Source organism: Tupaia chinensis, unplaced genomic scaffold (assembly GCF_000334495.1).
Source record: "Tupaia chinensis unplaced genomic scaffold, TupChi_1.0 Scaffold140548_1, whole genome shotgun sequence".
In the NCBI taxonomy this organism is placed as follows: Eukaryota; Metazoa; Chordata; class Mammalia; order Scandentia; family Tupaiidae; genus Tupaia; species Tupaia belangeri.
The window spans coordinates 752,749-762,287 of NW_006200423.1; the positions used below are offsets into that span (position 1 = coordinate 752,749).

General features: G+C 41.0%; 1 protein-coding gene across 2 annotated transcripts in view; it reads right to left on the reverse strand.

Annotated features, from left to right (window-relative positions):
- Positions 1–9,523, reverse strand: part of UGT8 (UDP glycosyltransferase 8) — a 71,374-nt gene extending 61,851 nt beyond the window's left edge. The window contains exon 1 of one of the 2 annotated variants that reach the window (XM_006162791.2): positions 9,316–9,523. The gene's annotated coding sequence lies outside the window, so the exon portion shown is untranslated. The other variant, XM_006162792.2, reaches the window with a different exon arrangement.
- Positions 9,524–9,539: the final 16 nt, after the last annotated feature.

Below are 9,539 nucleotides of genomic sequence, written 5' to 3' on the forward strand. Positions count from 1 at the left end.
GGAGGGGTTGATTTCTCTCTTTCTCTCTCTCATCTCGCTCTGGAGAACAACCACTCTGCATGGGAAAAACAAACAAAAACAAGAATACAGATAGGAAAGAAAAATAATGTAATATGAGTATCAACAGATACTGTACTCAGTACCTTGTGCATAAAATGAATCCAATTAATGTTTGATGTTGGTGACTAAATTTAATTATTTAAAGCACAAAAAACGTAATCTCTTAATGAAGTTATTCTCAAATGCTGATACCCAGAAGAAACACCTTCTAGTGCTTACTAAAAGTTCAGATTCTAGGGTCTCTTCAGCAAATAGGCTGTTATGAAATCTGCAGAGAAACTCAAGAATCTGGTTTGTTTATTTATTTATTTATTTATTTATTTATTTTTAGAGAGAGATTTTGCTACAGGGCGTATGCTCTAGCCAGAGAGACACAGAGAGACAGAAAGCAAGAAATCAGCCCTCCCTCCCAGGGCAGTGAACCCTGCAATCCCTTCTCTTTTCTAGTGAAATTGGGCACACTTGCACATGTGCCAGCGTGAATTTAAGCTGCCTGGAACCGCAGTTGACTATGTGGGAGTCCAGAGACATAACCATTATGCCATCTGCGAGCTCCAGAATCTCCATTTTTAAAGAGCAGCTGGAGATTTGTATGCAGTTCTCCAACCACAGCTTGACAGACAAGGATCTAGCACCTAGTATGTCTAATCAATAAGAGAAACAAAAGAGATGCAATGAAAGAGATGTGGATCTGAAACAGCAAGAACTGAGTTCAAGTTCAGTTATCCTGAAGACTTAGGAAAACATAAAGCACAGCCCCAGATCCTGAGGAACTTAGAATAAATAAGCAACCTCAAAACAACTTTTTCAAAAATTTCTGTTACAAAGCACCTGCCAGATCTCAGAAACATGAATACGATTTTAGCACCTTTTAAGTACTAAAAAGGCCTGGTAGTACTCTCTAATTTAATTTGGTTTAATATTATATCTTTCACTTCTCCATTATCACTTAGTTAATTATGTAAATTCCAAACTGATTTTAAATACTTTTGTAGTTTGTTAGTAAAATATAGTTAAGATCCATTTTAGTAATTAAAATAATTATCAATGTATGCTGAAAATTTTGGTTGTTTGGTTAGGTATCATATTTGGTAATCCAAGATTGTCTTTTCAGGTAGTTCACATTTCAAGTAATATAAATTATGAAAATAATATTTTAGTGACTTATGATGAAATGAAAAATATAAATTAATATGGCATGCATTTATTCATTCCAAAATCAGTAAGTCCTTTGTTTAGGTTTCTACACCTAATTTTCTTTAATTGCCAGATGAGTATATCAAATTAAACAGTCTTGAAGAGCCTTTACTATTCTAAAACCTGCTATCAAATGGATTTAAGAATAGGTTTATTGAGACTGATACAATCTAGTTCAGTTCAGATCAAATCAATGGAGAATAAAGAAATAAAAATCACCTTGATTTTTCACTTTATAGAGAATCTTGACTATAAAGACAGATTTCATAAGGATAGTTGCAGTTGATTAAATACAAAGCTATATTAGTTCCCAACAGAGATTTTGGTAGGTTTCGCAGGACACAATGCATTTCTATAATGTTCCTTTACTGACAGGTTAAAAAGTAGTTTATGTCTTCTAAGCATCTAGGATTATACCAGGTATTCACCACAATGACATGAATTCATAGAAGTCTTTTATATATAATAGTCATTATTTTTAGTTTTGTGAAAAATCACATAAATATATTTAAGCACTGGTACTTAATATATTTGTTACAAAATGATACCCAATATCTTTTAAAAGTACTTTCTTTTTAAAATAGAAAAAGAATGACAATTTCAAAACTAAAGATAACTGAGCCCCATAGCTTTTCATTTGTAGAAAAAGAGACAAAGTCTCCAGGGGATGGTTTCTCAGCATCAAGTCAGCTAGTTCGTAGTTATTCATGGGCAGAATCAGAACTAACACTCAGGTTTCCTCAGTCTTCAATCCAGTGTCTTTTACATGTACCATATAAAGACTTCAAATTTGTCACTGCCATATGTCAAATAATAGACCAACTTTTTCTTGAATTCAGGAATACACACATCAAAACAACAGTCTTTGAAAAGCCTTAATAATGATGTTCTTAAGTCTTTAAACTATAAAATCCTTAAATATTTTACTATAGACATTTTTTAAAAACACAATGCATTTTGGCTAAGACAAGTTCTATCATATAATAGGTTGCTTGTTGACTGAATGGCTGGATTAATTACATTTATATTCCAGAGAATGTGTACACGCACATGAAAAAGAGAGAGAAAGCACTCAGCACCCTTCACCACAAGGTCTCCTCATGCTCTGATCCCCTTACCCCAACCCTCCAGCTCCTCAGGATCTGGGGGCCTATACACAGACACAGAGATTCAAACTATGGCTGGTTATGTGGCTTCCAGAACTGTAGCCCAGTAGCTACAGACTATGCCACCACCTTTGGCCCAAATTAACTCTTGAGTATTACAGATATTCTCTGCACAGATCTCCAGGAAATCGACACATCTAGTTCAAAATGTCTCTCCTTCTACCCCCTTTTCAGCAAGAAAGTAGGGGTAGGAGTAGAAATAGGATTGCATGTGAGTACTACTAAAGGGAGCCTGAAGCATCCAGAAGGCTTACACAAAGCCCAGAAAGAAACTGTCCTTTCACTTCTTGGGTTCTTTTTTTTTTTTTTCCTTCTTACAGTATTGTTTTTCCTTTCCCTTTCCCCACCTCTTTCTTATTCCCTCTTTCTTACTTATCTCCCTTTTTAGTATTCACTTGCTCTCTCACTTGATCTTCATTAAAACAAATCCTCAAGCAAATCTCCAGTATTTTTAAAACCAAAAGAAAACAGTCTGTGATTACCTTATATATTCCTTAAAATAGTTTTACCCTTGACCTTATCCATAAATTTCACTGCCCCCCCCCTCTTTTAAATAGACAGGCAAACCTGTCTGACTAGTTTTCCTCTAAACCCAGTTCTCAGTTGGCTTAGGGAATACAACTGAATAGCAGGCACAACAGCCCAAATGCAAAAGCTATGTAAAGCATAAGGCCTTCATGTAGAGAACCCAGAGGGCTGCAGGACCTGCTCTAGTCTTCAAGCAGCCTCTCAAAGCAGAAAAACACCACCAACCGAATCACTCCATCCATTGCTAGTAATGATAATAAAAATAATAATAATGATGTTTCCTATTGATAGCTTCTCTTCCAAATAACTTACAATGAAGGTAAAAGAGAATCAGATTATGCCTTTATCATTTTTTGAGGTTTATTTATTTATATCTTCTATAAGTAAGAGACACACACATGCAAAAAGAAAGAGAGAGTGAGACTAGACGCCAAACAGGGTCTGGACATTATGATCCAGCCCCCACCTTCAGCCAGCTTTGCGTCAGGTCACACATGGCATATGCAGAGTGTGTTCAAAGAGGTCTCCAGACACCATCTGGGAACCCTCCAATGTGAATCAGCCTCACAGAGCCTACTGTTGTCCACTGTACCACCATAACATTCTGCAAACCTTTAGCTTAATGTTACACATTTTAACGATGCTGGGGTAATGAGACTATATTCAAACTGTGGTACAGAGCTGTGCCTAAGTTTGTTATTATTGTTGTGCATATGTTTGCTTAAGCAAATTTTAAAAAAATGAATTGGCAAAACAAAGATATAAAAATAGAATTTCTTCTATGAGAAGATCTATAGTGCTATTGTTTTAAATAGCAAAATCCTTGAATAGATTTAAAATATGATAGGCTTTGCAATAATTACTCTCTTTGGTTTCTTATAAAATATTTTTCATTTTTAACACGTAGAAGGACATACAGACGAATGTCCAACACCTGTATACCCATCAGCCACATTTACAGTGCTAAAGGACTGCTCTTATTTTTTCCAGGTGTTTTGAAAATTCAAAATTCTAGAAATATGGCACAATGACAAAAGCTAAACTTTCATACAGCTTTTCAGAAACATCTTATTACAGAGAATATAGTGCATTTTTACACCTAATTCTACTTTCTAAATCCATTAGCATGTATTACGTTAAATTTCATTCTCACCTGGAGAAAAACTAGCCCTGGAGTTATTACTTACTAAAGCAAGTTATAGCTAATCTGATAACTAAAAACTTAGTATTTGGTGTCTTGAATATATTTCAAGTATTAAATTTCTCCAAAACAGAATTGAAAATTTCAAAATACTTTTATACATTTTTGTGATAACATTCCCAAGTCAAGCAAATATTTACCAAATCAGTTAAAATGTAAATTTATTTAGAGAACTGAAATATATGCAAATGCTTCTCTATCTGTATCAAGTCGGTAGAAAATGATTTATCTTTAAAATAAAACCAGTACAATGATTACTCCCAGTTAACACTCATAAACAGCACAGACTTTAAATGAAACATACAGTAGCTCTAAAATGTTCCTACTATATATTCTTTCTATCTAATCCAAATGTTTTAAAACTTATGTAAATTTCCACCCAGAGAACAGGAACTGACCTAGGCTGTCTTAGATCCCCTGCCATTTATAAATCTCAAGGTGCTGTTTTGTTTAGGCTACGCACTCCAAAATGCTGCCTGGCAAGTTCAAGGTGATTTTTGCTCTCTCTGTAAAGGACTGCTGAGTGCTGACACTACAGAGTGTATAACTGGGTTGGTGAATGTCCAACATGAAACTGGAAGAAATCCTAAACTGAGAATCACCTGGAGAGAACACTACAATTTGCAAGTAACGATTCTATCAACTGTGAGGGAGTAGGCAGTGGACAAAAAGCACTGAAACTCAACTCCACAACAGAGATGCTATCCTCTCCCCTAGACCAGCCCCTCACTCTGCCGTTGAATCAATAGCCCACCTGAACATCTGTGTGCCCAAACTCTATTCTTCATCTCACTGCTACTTTGTGTAAGTTCCTCGCCTCTCTTACCAAGGTCACTCCACCTTCTAAACTGCTGTTCTTAACCCATGTTCCTCAAAGCCATTCTTCTAGATTGCTGTGAGAGCTGTCCTCTCCTATCATCTTTGGTTAAAATAACCTTGAACAAAAATGATCGAAACTGCTTAGGAAGGCCAAAGGACCTCTATACGAGATCACTGTAGGCTCCTGCCTACAGTGTTTTTTAGGACATCTTCTATAAAGCCTCTTGAGGCTTCCGCCCCTTGGTAGAACTGGCCACTTCCAAATCCCTGCTGAGGGTCCTTTGTGTCCTTCTATCACAGCCCTATATTGGTTGAATAAAAGAACCAATGATGGTGAAGTGTTCAGGTCAAGAAGATACGGTTACCACTATCTTTATCTCTGAATTGAACTACTTGTTTCAAATCAATTTGTTTATGTATCTTCTCTAAAGGTACATATGCAAAATAGTATTTAAATAATTGACTTTCGCCTCAAGGATGGTTAGAGGATTGTAAAATCACAATTCTTATTTCTGGCTTGCACCTAGGGAAATAAGAACATTACATGTGGTTAGTGAGCATCAATGGCAGGAAATGGTGTGTAAATATTATGATATACATATTCCCAAACCAAGACAAGCTGGGCCTACCCGAAGGAAGTTAAATTTGAATTTTGCAGAAAAGCAAAGACTTTGCAGAAGACTGACCTGTCTAAAATTAAGGCACTTTTCTAAAATTCTCATAACTTAAAGGTTCTCTTAAAACCTTTTCTATCAAGGCCACCCTGCTGGAAATTTCAACCGTTTAGCTCATAATCCATCCCTCAAATAAAGCATGTGAACAGAAAGTATCTTGTCACAAAGTCCACAGGCTTTATACTCAGGCAATAGCTCACATCATTTCATGAAAAAAAAAAAACAAAACAACAGATAATACAGTGGCAGGACCTGCTCACAGCCTGGCCATGGGAAAAAGTGAGAGCTGATAACAGAAAGAGGACCCAGAAAAGCCATTAAAAGAAGAAAGGTACTTCTGTCTTCATTCTAGTGTTTCAACCCAGCGCGTTAAGACCATTTACTAGAAATAAAAACAGCTCTATAACTCAACAAATAGGACTATTCAATTCTTTATGAATCCATGCTCAAAGACAAGCCAGCAACCAAAAAATAACTTATATCCAATATTCTCCCAGGAAACAAGGCAGAGAGTAAGAATTAGAAATGGTTTTAATGGCTCAATTCTTCTTCTAAAGTTTTAGTAATTAATGGTGTCAGGGTCAGCAATCTAGACAATGTGCTTATGTAAGTAAATCACAACCCACGTGATATCAAATAAATAAAATATTATTATGCGCTGTGTAAACAATCAAGAATTCACAACCTCCGGGTGTATACTGAAATTTCCAGGTATACACTGGAAATCTAGTGGGAATTAAACAGTAGTAAATCAGTGTGACCTGACAAATCGGTGTGTGATTTTAGAAAGGAGTTTGAGAGCGGAGGGTAGACTTGCCAGTGATATTTAAGTGGTAACCACGTTAATGGTTGTTCGTAAGGTGCATGCCATGAAATACTTTTTAACATAAATTATTGGTAAATGTAAACTGTTGGAACTGTTTCAACAAAAGATCATTTTTACAAAAATTAAGTAAATATCCCTATTTACTACATTGATATGTTGCAGCTTATGCACTGAGCATACACACAACAAGTACAAAGTCCTCGAAATTTCAGATTTAGAAAGAGTTCAAAATTCTATAGTAGAAGGACCATCAGATAGCATAGTGGTTATGTCCCTGGGCTCCCATGTAGCTGACCACAGTTAGAGCCCCAGACCTGACAGCTTAAAACTCATGCCCGAGATGTGTATATACTTGCCCAAAATCCTGAGAGGAGAATGGAAAAGAAGGGATTGCAGTGTGGCCCATACACTTTCTGTATCTCTGGGAGCACACATGCCCTACAGCAAAAATAAATAAATAAATAAATAAATACATATAGTAGAGAGGTATAGTGTCTGCTTAGTTGTGCCCCAGGCTCCTAATACCATATTCACTTTTACTACATATGTCGGGGCACATTGCTTCAACTTACTTTTGCATTTTTAAAGAAGAATTATTTAACTTTATTTATTTTTTTAGTTAGTTAGTTATTTAGAAAGGTTTTGCTATAGGGTGTTTGCTCGCCAGAAAGAGAGAGACACAGAGACAGAAAGCGAGAAATCACTCCCCGGGGGAATGGCTATTTCACAATTCCTTCTCCTCCATTCTCCTCTCGGGATCTTGGACACACACGCACAGGTGCCCGGCATGAGTTTAAGCCACTGGGTCCGGGACTTGAACTGTGGATGACTACATGGGAATCCAGTGACATAGCCATTACGCCAATTGCTGGTCCCTATTTATTTATTTTTAATTTGACCAGAGAGGGACAGAGTGAGAGAGAGAGAAAGAGAGAGGGAAAGTGAGAAAGCAAACCACCAGGTCTGGGCTCAAACAGTGGTCTGCCATGTGGGAGTCCAACACCTTAATCACCACGCCTTGGTTTTAAAACACTCCTATAGCCTGAGGTCAAACACTAGGTGTCAATTGCACCTTGCCGTAGCAGGTATATTAGACAATACTGAAGTGTTTCTGTCTGGCACTATATAGGATAGTTACTGAGTAAGGACACGTACCTACAGCAAAACTTCAAGCTACCAGGAGATGTTTCTACAGAACACGAAATCTGCATGCTCAGATAAAGTTCAATTAAGACCGAGTTGTGGTCTTCCTTACCACTGAGGTCAGGATACCAATTAATCAGAAAATCTCTAGGGATAAAGTGTGATTACTCCTATTAGTGCCAAGATATTGATTAAAAGAATTTTCTCTCCTTCCTTCAAATGGCATTCATTCTTGTTTTTTTCCCCCTGGGGATAAATGGGAATAAACTAATGCCAATTCCAAGTGCTTACAGAAATATTTTGTTTTCTAACATGAAATCATCAAAAACAAAAACAACTGCAGACTTGGCATCTGCCCCAAAAGCCACACATTTATGTCATTAATTTTGAAGGGAAAAAAAGAAAAAAAAAAAAAAAAACGTCAGTAGTGTAAGGTGACAACCTGAGGGAGGACCAAACTTTTTTTTTTGAAGAGTGTTTTTTCTCTTCCAATGAAACCCACCTAAACAGAGGCTCTGTCTCCATTGCTCACCCTGGTGAGGTGGAGGTGACTCTCCAGGTCAAGTTCTGATTTGAAAATCCCTGTGATAACTGTCTCCCCGCTGCGAACCCCTGGTTAGTGCAAAGGCCCTAGTCAGTGACTCTCCGAAGTTGTCCAGGATGGCCTGCCCACCCCGCGTCCCAGCTGCGCTCTAGTAAAAGGCCTGGTGGGAGCCAGGTACAGGTGCAGCTACAGACCTTTCTTTACGGAAGTGCTGCAGTGTGCGGCACGTCCACTGTACTCAACTTCATGCGCCCTCCGCCGAGGACCGGGCGAGTTCGCCCACAGATCCACCGGGTATGCCCCCCGCTGCCCTTTGGTTGACCTTTTGCCCCGACACACTGCATACTCCTGCACCCTGCGATGCGGTGTGACTCCCACACCTCCGGGGCCCTGGCCGCTCCTCCAGCCCAGGGAAGGCGCCCTTCTCCCTGCAGCGCGTCCTTCTCTCTCCCTGCCCGCGAGCTCACCTCCTCTCGACCCGCGCCCGCACAGGCTTCTCTAATACAAGGGCGCCTCGCATCATCCCCCACATCCGCGCGCGGCCCCGCATTACCCCTCCACCACTGGCCCTTCCTTGCGGTCGCGCTGGCACGCATACCCGGGCGGCGGGGCTGAAATGAAAGGTCCCAGTGTGCGGACAGCACCGGGACATCCCCACCCCCAACGCGCCCCACTCGTGCTCCCCCTGAGGGGGACGTCGGCGTAGAGTTGGCGAGCTCCCGAAGCGCAGCCGGGTCCCTCATCCCTGCCCGCCTGCTGACTCGGCCTAGGGGTCTGCCGTGCCCATCCTTCCAGGGTCAAGAGCAAGGTACTAGGGGGCCCGGCGCCCGGCTCTGCCCGCCTCCCCTTGCACGCACGGAGGGAAGACCTTCGAAGGAGTGCCATATGGGAGGGAAAGGGCCGCGCCGCTATCCCAAACAGCCTGAGAAGTCTCTGGTCCACACCCCCAGTCCCCGCTTCCTTCCCGACCTTGGCCCTCCCGCCCCTCCCCATTCCAAACTCCCTCAGCCCAAGCCCATCAGCACTCGGTGATCGCTGCTCCCGCCCAGGGCCTCCGCCGAGCGCCCAGCACTCACCTTCGGAGCAAACGACGTCCCTCGCCTCCGCCCGGCCCGCCCCCCTGTCGCCGGTGCGCACGGTGCAGTCCCTCCGCTCACCTCGTCTCTTGGCTGCTGCGCGTGAGTCCGAGTGTGTCTCCGCCACGTAATTGTATCCGGGACAGCAGGGACCCGTGTGTGCGCTCTGGATCAGGTGTCGCCGCCTTGGGTGGTTCGGGGGCGTGAGGAAGGCTGCACACTTAGCGCGCTGGCCCGTGACGGGCTCTCTGGGCTCGCAGCGGAGGGCAATGCTTTAATCGTGCCCTCCCTCGGGTCCGCAGCGC